Consider the following 7,500-nt stretch of genomic DNA (forward strand, 5'->3'; position numbering starts at 1 on the left):
TACTTAAATACGTTCATAAAAACAGTGAATTCAATGAAGGTACACTATTAAACAGAAGCAATTTTGGTTCAATCTTTTCATTTTTGTATTTTGATCTCACCAAACAGAAACTAGATATTCGAAACGGTACAACCAAACTGACTTTCAAGTATGAATTGTCTGCTGGAACTAATGCAGACTACAGTGTATATGCTCTTGTACTGAATGAGGAGGATATTGAAGTGATCAACAGAGACGGTAAATTGATGTTTCGTTACGAGATAAACAATATAACATTATTCATATTTATTTATGATTGAATATTATGTAGCATATTATATTCAATTAATGACAACAACTAAATATTTTCCTTATGGTGTAAGTTTAAGTAAAGGTCAATTGGAGAAGCTTGCAAAAGCATATACAAACAAAACTCCTATAACCCTCAGATTATCAAAAGATGAATTAAGTGGTTCAGATGAATTAATGCTAACCAAAACACAACTCAAAAAAATACAAAAAGCAATGAAAAATGGTGTTGGAGTAGATATGAAAATCAGTAAAACTCAGATACGAAATGTTGTACGACATGGTGGCTCTCTTTGGAGTTCACTTGCTGGATTGTCATCAAACGTTCTACCAATGGCAATGTCATCAGGTAAAAAGGTCGCCGGTCCTCTTTTTTCTGGTGCTGTTTCAGGATTGGCTAGCCTGGGTATTGATAAATTATTCGGTGGTCAATTAATGATACCTAATTCAAAGGAAAAACAATTGATACCATACAAAGATCATTTAACTGCAAAGCAAAAGAAAGATATACTAGAAGCACTTCAATCTGGTTCTCATGTTGTTTTTAAACCAACAAAAGTTCAAGTCGGAAGTGGACTTTGGACTGTTCTCGCTTCTATAGGTGTTCCAATGCTCATTGATGCACTATCTGGTAAAGGGCTTCAGATTGATCCTACTGATATGTCAGGGGTGCCTATTTATGTTCCAGGGAGTAGTGGTGGTAAAATGGTTTCAAGAAGATTACCACCTCCGTTTTTTGGAACCTAGGAAAATCCTGTTGGTATGGGGATGACAAAGCCAAAAAAAAAAAACAAAAAAAAAATACAAAAAAAGGGTCAGGTTTGCTATTGGGGAAAAACAGTCCTTTCAAAGGAATTCCGATCCTAGGAGCACTACTGTAAAGTTCATAGATAAACCACTTAGCAATTATGATCTAATTAATTGGGTAAAACATCTTGGTATAAAATATTTCAGAGGTATTTTTAGCAGAGACACTTTGCCTAATAAAATAAATCAAAAAGAAGTGGGAATTATTAATTTAGATTCTCGAATTGGCCCTAGTACTCACTGGGTTTGTTATCGCAACATTGACAATCATTTGTGTGAATACTTCGACAGTTTTGGTTTAATAATGCCTAATGAAGTACAATCATATCTTCAAACCAGTGGTGAAAAAATAGTATATTCTTCTGATGAAATACAAGAGAGGGATTCTGTTTTATGTGGTTATTGGTGTTTGTACTATTTGTTGGAGAGACAAAGAGGGAAATCAATCCTTGAAGTCATACATAATTGCAAATTGAGTCCAACAGACAAATCAGTAAACCATAAATTCATAATTAATTATTTCAAATTTATATGACAAATCAAAATTGTATAATTAATATATATATGAAATCATAATGTGTAAGACAAAAAAAAGAAACCGAATGTTCTGAACCATCAGGTTATCAAAGAGCAAAAAATGGAAGACTAATGTTTTTTGTACTTGTGCTGAATGTGGAATTAAAAAGACTCAATTTGTCAAGGAAAAACAGTTAAACTGATTAGCCCGCACCAAGTTGCGTGCTTTTTAGATATTGGAAACAGTCATAGTTTAGGTGAAATGGCTTTGAAAGCTGGTTTAAAAGGTGCATTTAATCTTGGTAGAATTGGAGCTTCAAAGGCGATTAAATCAGATTTTGCTAAACAAAAAATAAAAGGTATGGCTAACAAATATATAGATCAAGCTTTGGATAGTATCACATCTGATTTATCAAAAAAATTAAACCCTCTTCATGGCGGTGCTGTAGACAGTCAGGTTGGACGCTTCCTGGGCATCATTACACAGGCCCTTACAACCCCCTGGAAGATCAACTGAAATATGACCCCAAAACAGGTCAAATATTGGAAATATATGATATGCCCACTGGAAGAACTGATGCAATAGCAATGAAACACGATGTTGATTATTCCGTCTGCAAGGATGATAGAAAATGTAAAAATAAAGCAGATAGAAAAATGGTTCAAGCTTTAGACAACATACCGTATAATGAAAGACAATGGGGCATTGGTTGGCAAGAGATGTTATCAATACGAAGCAGAATCTAGGTCTTGGAGTTTCAAAAAACGGAAAAAGCCGTCGAGTGAAGAAAACTGGCAAGAAAAATTAGCAGATGAGTTACATAAACCCATAAAACGTAATTTTACCCGGCGGCGTGTAATCACAAATCATATCGATGAAATATGGGCAAGTGATCTAGTTGAAATGCAAAAATTCAGCAAATGGAATAAAGGTTATCGGTATCTTCTTATGGTTATTGACATTTTCAGCAAATACGGTTGGATTATACCATTGAAGGATAAGAAAGGTGAATCAGTTACTGAAGCATTTAAAACCATCTTCAGAGATAGAAAACCACAATATCTATGGGTTGATAAGGGTAAAGAGTTCTATAACAAACACTTGAAGGACTTATTAGACAAAAATGGGATACTTATGTATTCAACCGAAAATGAAGAGAAGTCATCAGTGATTGAAAGATGAAATAGAACAATTAAATCCAAAATGTGGAAACAGTTCACTGTTCAAGGTAATACACAGTATTTAGACATGTTACCAAAATTAGTGAAACAGTATAATAATACCAAACATTCAAGTATTAAAATGACACCTGTAGAAGCTAGCAAAAAGAGCAATGAAGGAACTGTTTACTTTAATCTATATGGTGATGTGGAACAAGCAACATCTAAACCTAATTTCAAGGTTGGTGATAAGGTCAGAATATCTAAGTATAAACGGAATGTGTTCGACAAGGGTTATACACCAAATTGGACAGAAGAAGTATTTACAGTTGATAAGATCCAATACACTAATCCTATAACTTACAAAATAAAAGATCTCAGAGGTGAAGATATTCAAGGGAGTTTTTATGAACCTGAACTATTAAAAGCCAGACAGGATGTTTTTCGTATTGACAAAGTCATTCGGAGGGATTATAAGAAGAAACAAGCTCTGGTAAAATGGAAGGAATACAGTGATGATTTCAATAGCTGGATACCATTTAAAGATATTGAAAATATATAAAACATATTTAAACTAAAGTTATGTAACATATATTATAGCAAATAGCTACAGTATATGCTGTCATTGCTGCAAACCGGTAGCCAAAAATACAATCTATTTCTGGCCATATTTAAACGCATAACATATAAAAATATATATATAGGTATATTATTATACTAATATAAAATGGAAAATCAAGAAATTAAAAGAGGAAGAGGTAGACCTAGATTCTACACACCTGAAGAGAGAAAAAGAATTAAAACCGATTACATGCTACATAAGGAATGCTATTGTGAAACATGCAATAACGGCAAAAATTATACTTTGGCAGGCAAAACTTGCCACATTAAAACTTGCAAACACCAGAAAAACGACTTTGAAAACAAAAATCCAGCTCCCAAAAAATCGGAAACCAAAACCTTGGTAAAATAATGAATATTTAGTTCAAAGTATCCCCTAATTGGGATATTTTGAACGCACTATCAATGCTTAAAGAAATAATAACTATAGATTATATATAAATGAAAAATAATATCTCACATTATAATATGGATAAAAATAGTCTTAAAAAGCTCAGTAAATCTGAACTAATCAAATTGCTGTTAAAGCAAGAGAAAAAGAAACCAGTGCCAACACCAAGGACTAAAAAACCAATTAGACCAATCCCAAAATCTCGTAAGAGTGTAAATCAAATGGCACAAGATTACGAAAACAATATAATTCTTCCACCGTTAGAATTCAGGGATAAACCAGTACCATTACCTAGGACTAAAAAACAAGTACCAGCACCTAGAACCAAAAAACCAGTACCAGCACCTAGAACTAAGATAGAGCAAACAAACAAAGCTCTGAAAGGCTACACAAAGTCTTATGAAATAGATATCAAAAACAACAAAGACCCATTAGTGCAACTAAACAACACAAGAAAGGCTGTTGCTAACTATATTCAAAACATATTAATATCAATGAAAGGACTAAAATTCGTCGAAACACTGATAGTCACATTTGAAAAGAAAACAGGTGAAGTAAAATTGATGAAAACAGCTTATTTCAACAGCAAACCACAAACAATAATCATCTCCACACAAACTGAACTAGCTTTATCTTTATCAAAACAAGAAATCTTGAATACTATTGCTGTATGGATTTCGGAGGGTTCAAATTGGACCATTCAATCTATCAACAACCATTATCTTAATGTGGTGAAATACGAACCAATGAGAGCATCATCATATATTAAACTACCTACAGAACTCAGAAACTCTTCAAAGGGATTGATAAACATGAAAAATGAAGACAATCAATGCTTCAGGTGGTGTCACATCAGACATTTGAATCCTCAAGACAAATACCCACAGAGAATCAAAAAATCAGATAAAGCATTCATTGAAAATTTAGATTATTCAGGAATTGAATTTCCAGTCACTACCAAACAGTACAACAAAATAGAAAAGCAGAATGAAATAAAGATAAATGTTTTCGGTTATGAAGACAAACATAAATATCCCATTTATGTATCGAAAGAAAAGTATGAAAATTTTATGAATTTGTTGCTAATAACTGAAAATCAAAACACACATTATGTTCTTATCAAAGATTTCAACAAGTTTATGTACAATCAAACAAAACATAAAGAGAAGAAACATTTCTGCATGTATTGTCTTCAGTGTTTCAGTTCTGAAAAAGTATTAACTGATCACAGAGAGAACTGTATCCAAGTAAATGGCAAACAAGCGATTAAAATGCCAACAAAAGACAACAACATATTGAAATTCAATAATTTCCATAAACAGTTGGCTGTTCCATTCGCAATCTACAGCGATTTTGAAGCTATTACCGAAAAAATAAATGGTTGTCAACCTAATAATGATAAATCATACACAGAGGCTTATCAGAAGCATACAGACTGTAGTTATGGATACAAGGTTGTTTGTTGTTATGATGATAAATATAGCAAACCAGTACAAATTTACAGAGGTGAAAAAGCTGTTTACAAATTTATGGAAGCTATGTTAGAAGAAGTTAAACATTGTAAAAATATTATAAAAAAGAATTCACTAAACCATTGAGAATGACTAAAGATGATGAAGAAAAATAAGGACATTCGAGTTCGAGATCACTGTCATATAACTGGTAACTATAGAGAATCTGCTCATCAAGATTGTAATCTGAATTTCCAGTTGACTGATAAAATCCCAGTAATATTTCATAATCTCCGTGGGTATGCCGCACAGCCATTTTATAATGCAAGAAATTGGTGAAATAGTCAAGAAGCATACATATACAAATAAGAAAGGTGAAAAGTGTCAAATGAACATCAATGCAATTCCAAACAATATGGAAAAGTACATGGCTTTCATGCTTGGTAATCATCTGACCTTTATTGATAGTTTCCAATTTATGAGCTCAAGTCTTGATAAACTAGTGAGCAACCTACCAAAAGAAGCATTAATATATACTTCTCAAAAATTTAAATGTAAAGAGCTTGATTTAATGTCTCAAAAAGGAGTATATCCATACGACTTCATGGATAGCTTTGACAAATTCAATGAAAAGCTACCATCAAAAGAAGACTTTCACAGCATCTTAAATGATCAGCATATAACAGATGATCAATACAAACATGCTCAAAATGTATGGAATACATTCTCTCTTAAAAACATGGGAGAATACCATGATTTATATCTTAAATCTGACATCCTTCTGTTAGCTGATGTATTGGAAAACTTCAGGAAAACATGCCTTGAATACTACAAACTGGACCCCTGCCATTATTTCACTAGCCCAGGGCTTTCATGGGATGCTATGCTGAAAATGACTGACATTAAACTAGAGCTTATGACAGATGTTGATCAATATTTGTTTATTGAAAAATCTTCTCGAGGAGGAGTGAGTTACATAGCTAATCGATAAACAAAAGCAAACAATGAATACATGAAAACATATGATAAGAAGGCGCCCTCAAAGTATATCATGTATCTTGATGCTAACAATCTGTATGGATGGGCAATGAGTAAATATTTACCAACTGGTGGTTTCAAATGGATGTCTGAAAAACAGATAGACAATATAGACTTAGTCAAGTATAAAGAAGACAGCAATAAAGGTTTAATTCTAGAAGTAGACCTAGAATATCCAGAAGAACTACATCATCTACATAATGATTACCCGCTAGCACCTGAAAAGGTCAAAGTAACTGAAAACATGCTATCAGAATATTGCAAAAAAATAGCGGTTAAATATCGAATATCAACTGGTCTAGTACACAAATTAATACCAACATTAAATAAAAAAGAGAAATATGTGCTCCATTACAAAAACCTTCAATTATATACCGATCTTGGTTTAAAAATAACTAAAGTCCATCGAGTACTTGAATTTAATCAGTCACCGTGGATGAAGGAGTACATTGACTTTAATACTCAGAAAAGAACTAATGCCAAAAATGCTTTTGAAAAAGATTTCTTCAAACTTATGAACAATTCAGTATTTGGGAAAACAATGGAGAATTTTAGAAAGCAAGTAGATGTTAGATTGGTAACTGATAAAAACAAACTATTAAAAATAGCTTCTTAACCAACATATGTTAGCAGTAAGATATTCAATGAAAATCTAGTAGCAGTGCATAAAATCAAAGAAACACTCATCCTAAACAGGCCGGCATATGTGGGTATGTGTATCTTGGATCTGAGCAAGACGTTAATGTATAATTTTCATTATAATTACATCAAAAAGAAGTATGGTAGCGAAGCGAAATTGTTATTCACAGACACAGACAGTTTAACTTATGAAATCGAAACCGAAGACGTGTACAGGGATTTCTGGAACGATAAAGACAAATTCGATAACAGTGATTATCCAGAAAATAGTCCATTTTATGATAAAACTAATAAGAAAGTTATAGGAAAGTTCAAAGATGAATGCCAAAGCATTCCTGTAGTAGAATTCATCGGCTTGCGATCCAAAATGTACTCTGACATCAAGGATAATAATCAAAATAGCAAAACAGCAAAAGGTATCAAAAAGATCGTGATCAAAACAGACATCAAACATGAAGACTACAAACAAACACTATTTAATAACGAACAAATGCATCACACCATGAAAACGATCAGAAGCAACTTACATCAACTTGGAAGCTATGAGTTTAATAAAGTGTCATTATCTTGCTTCGATGACAAGCGGTA

At 32.7% G+C, this 7,500-nt stretch overlaps 1 protein-coding gene across 1 annotated transcript in view; it reads right to left on the reverse strand.

The window, feature by feature from the left end:
- LOC138041335 (organic cation transporter protein-like) overlaps positions 1 to 7,500 on the reverse strand; it is a 54,080-nt gene that overhangs the window by 45,575 nt on the left and 1,005 nt on the right. The gene's annotated exons all lie outside the window — the stretch shown is intronic.

The sequence above is a fragment of the Montipora capricornis genome, chromosome 3 (assembly GCF_036669925.1).
Source record: "Montipora capricornis isolate CH-2021 chromosome 3, ASM3666992v2, whole genome shotgun sequence".
Classification (NCBI taxonomy): domain Eukaryota; kingdom Metazoa; phylum Cnidaria; class Anthozoa; order Scleractinia; family Acroporidae; genus Montipora; species Montipora capricornis.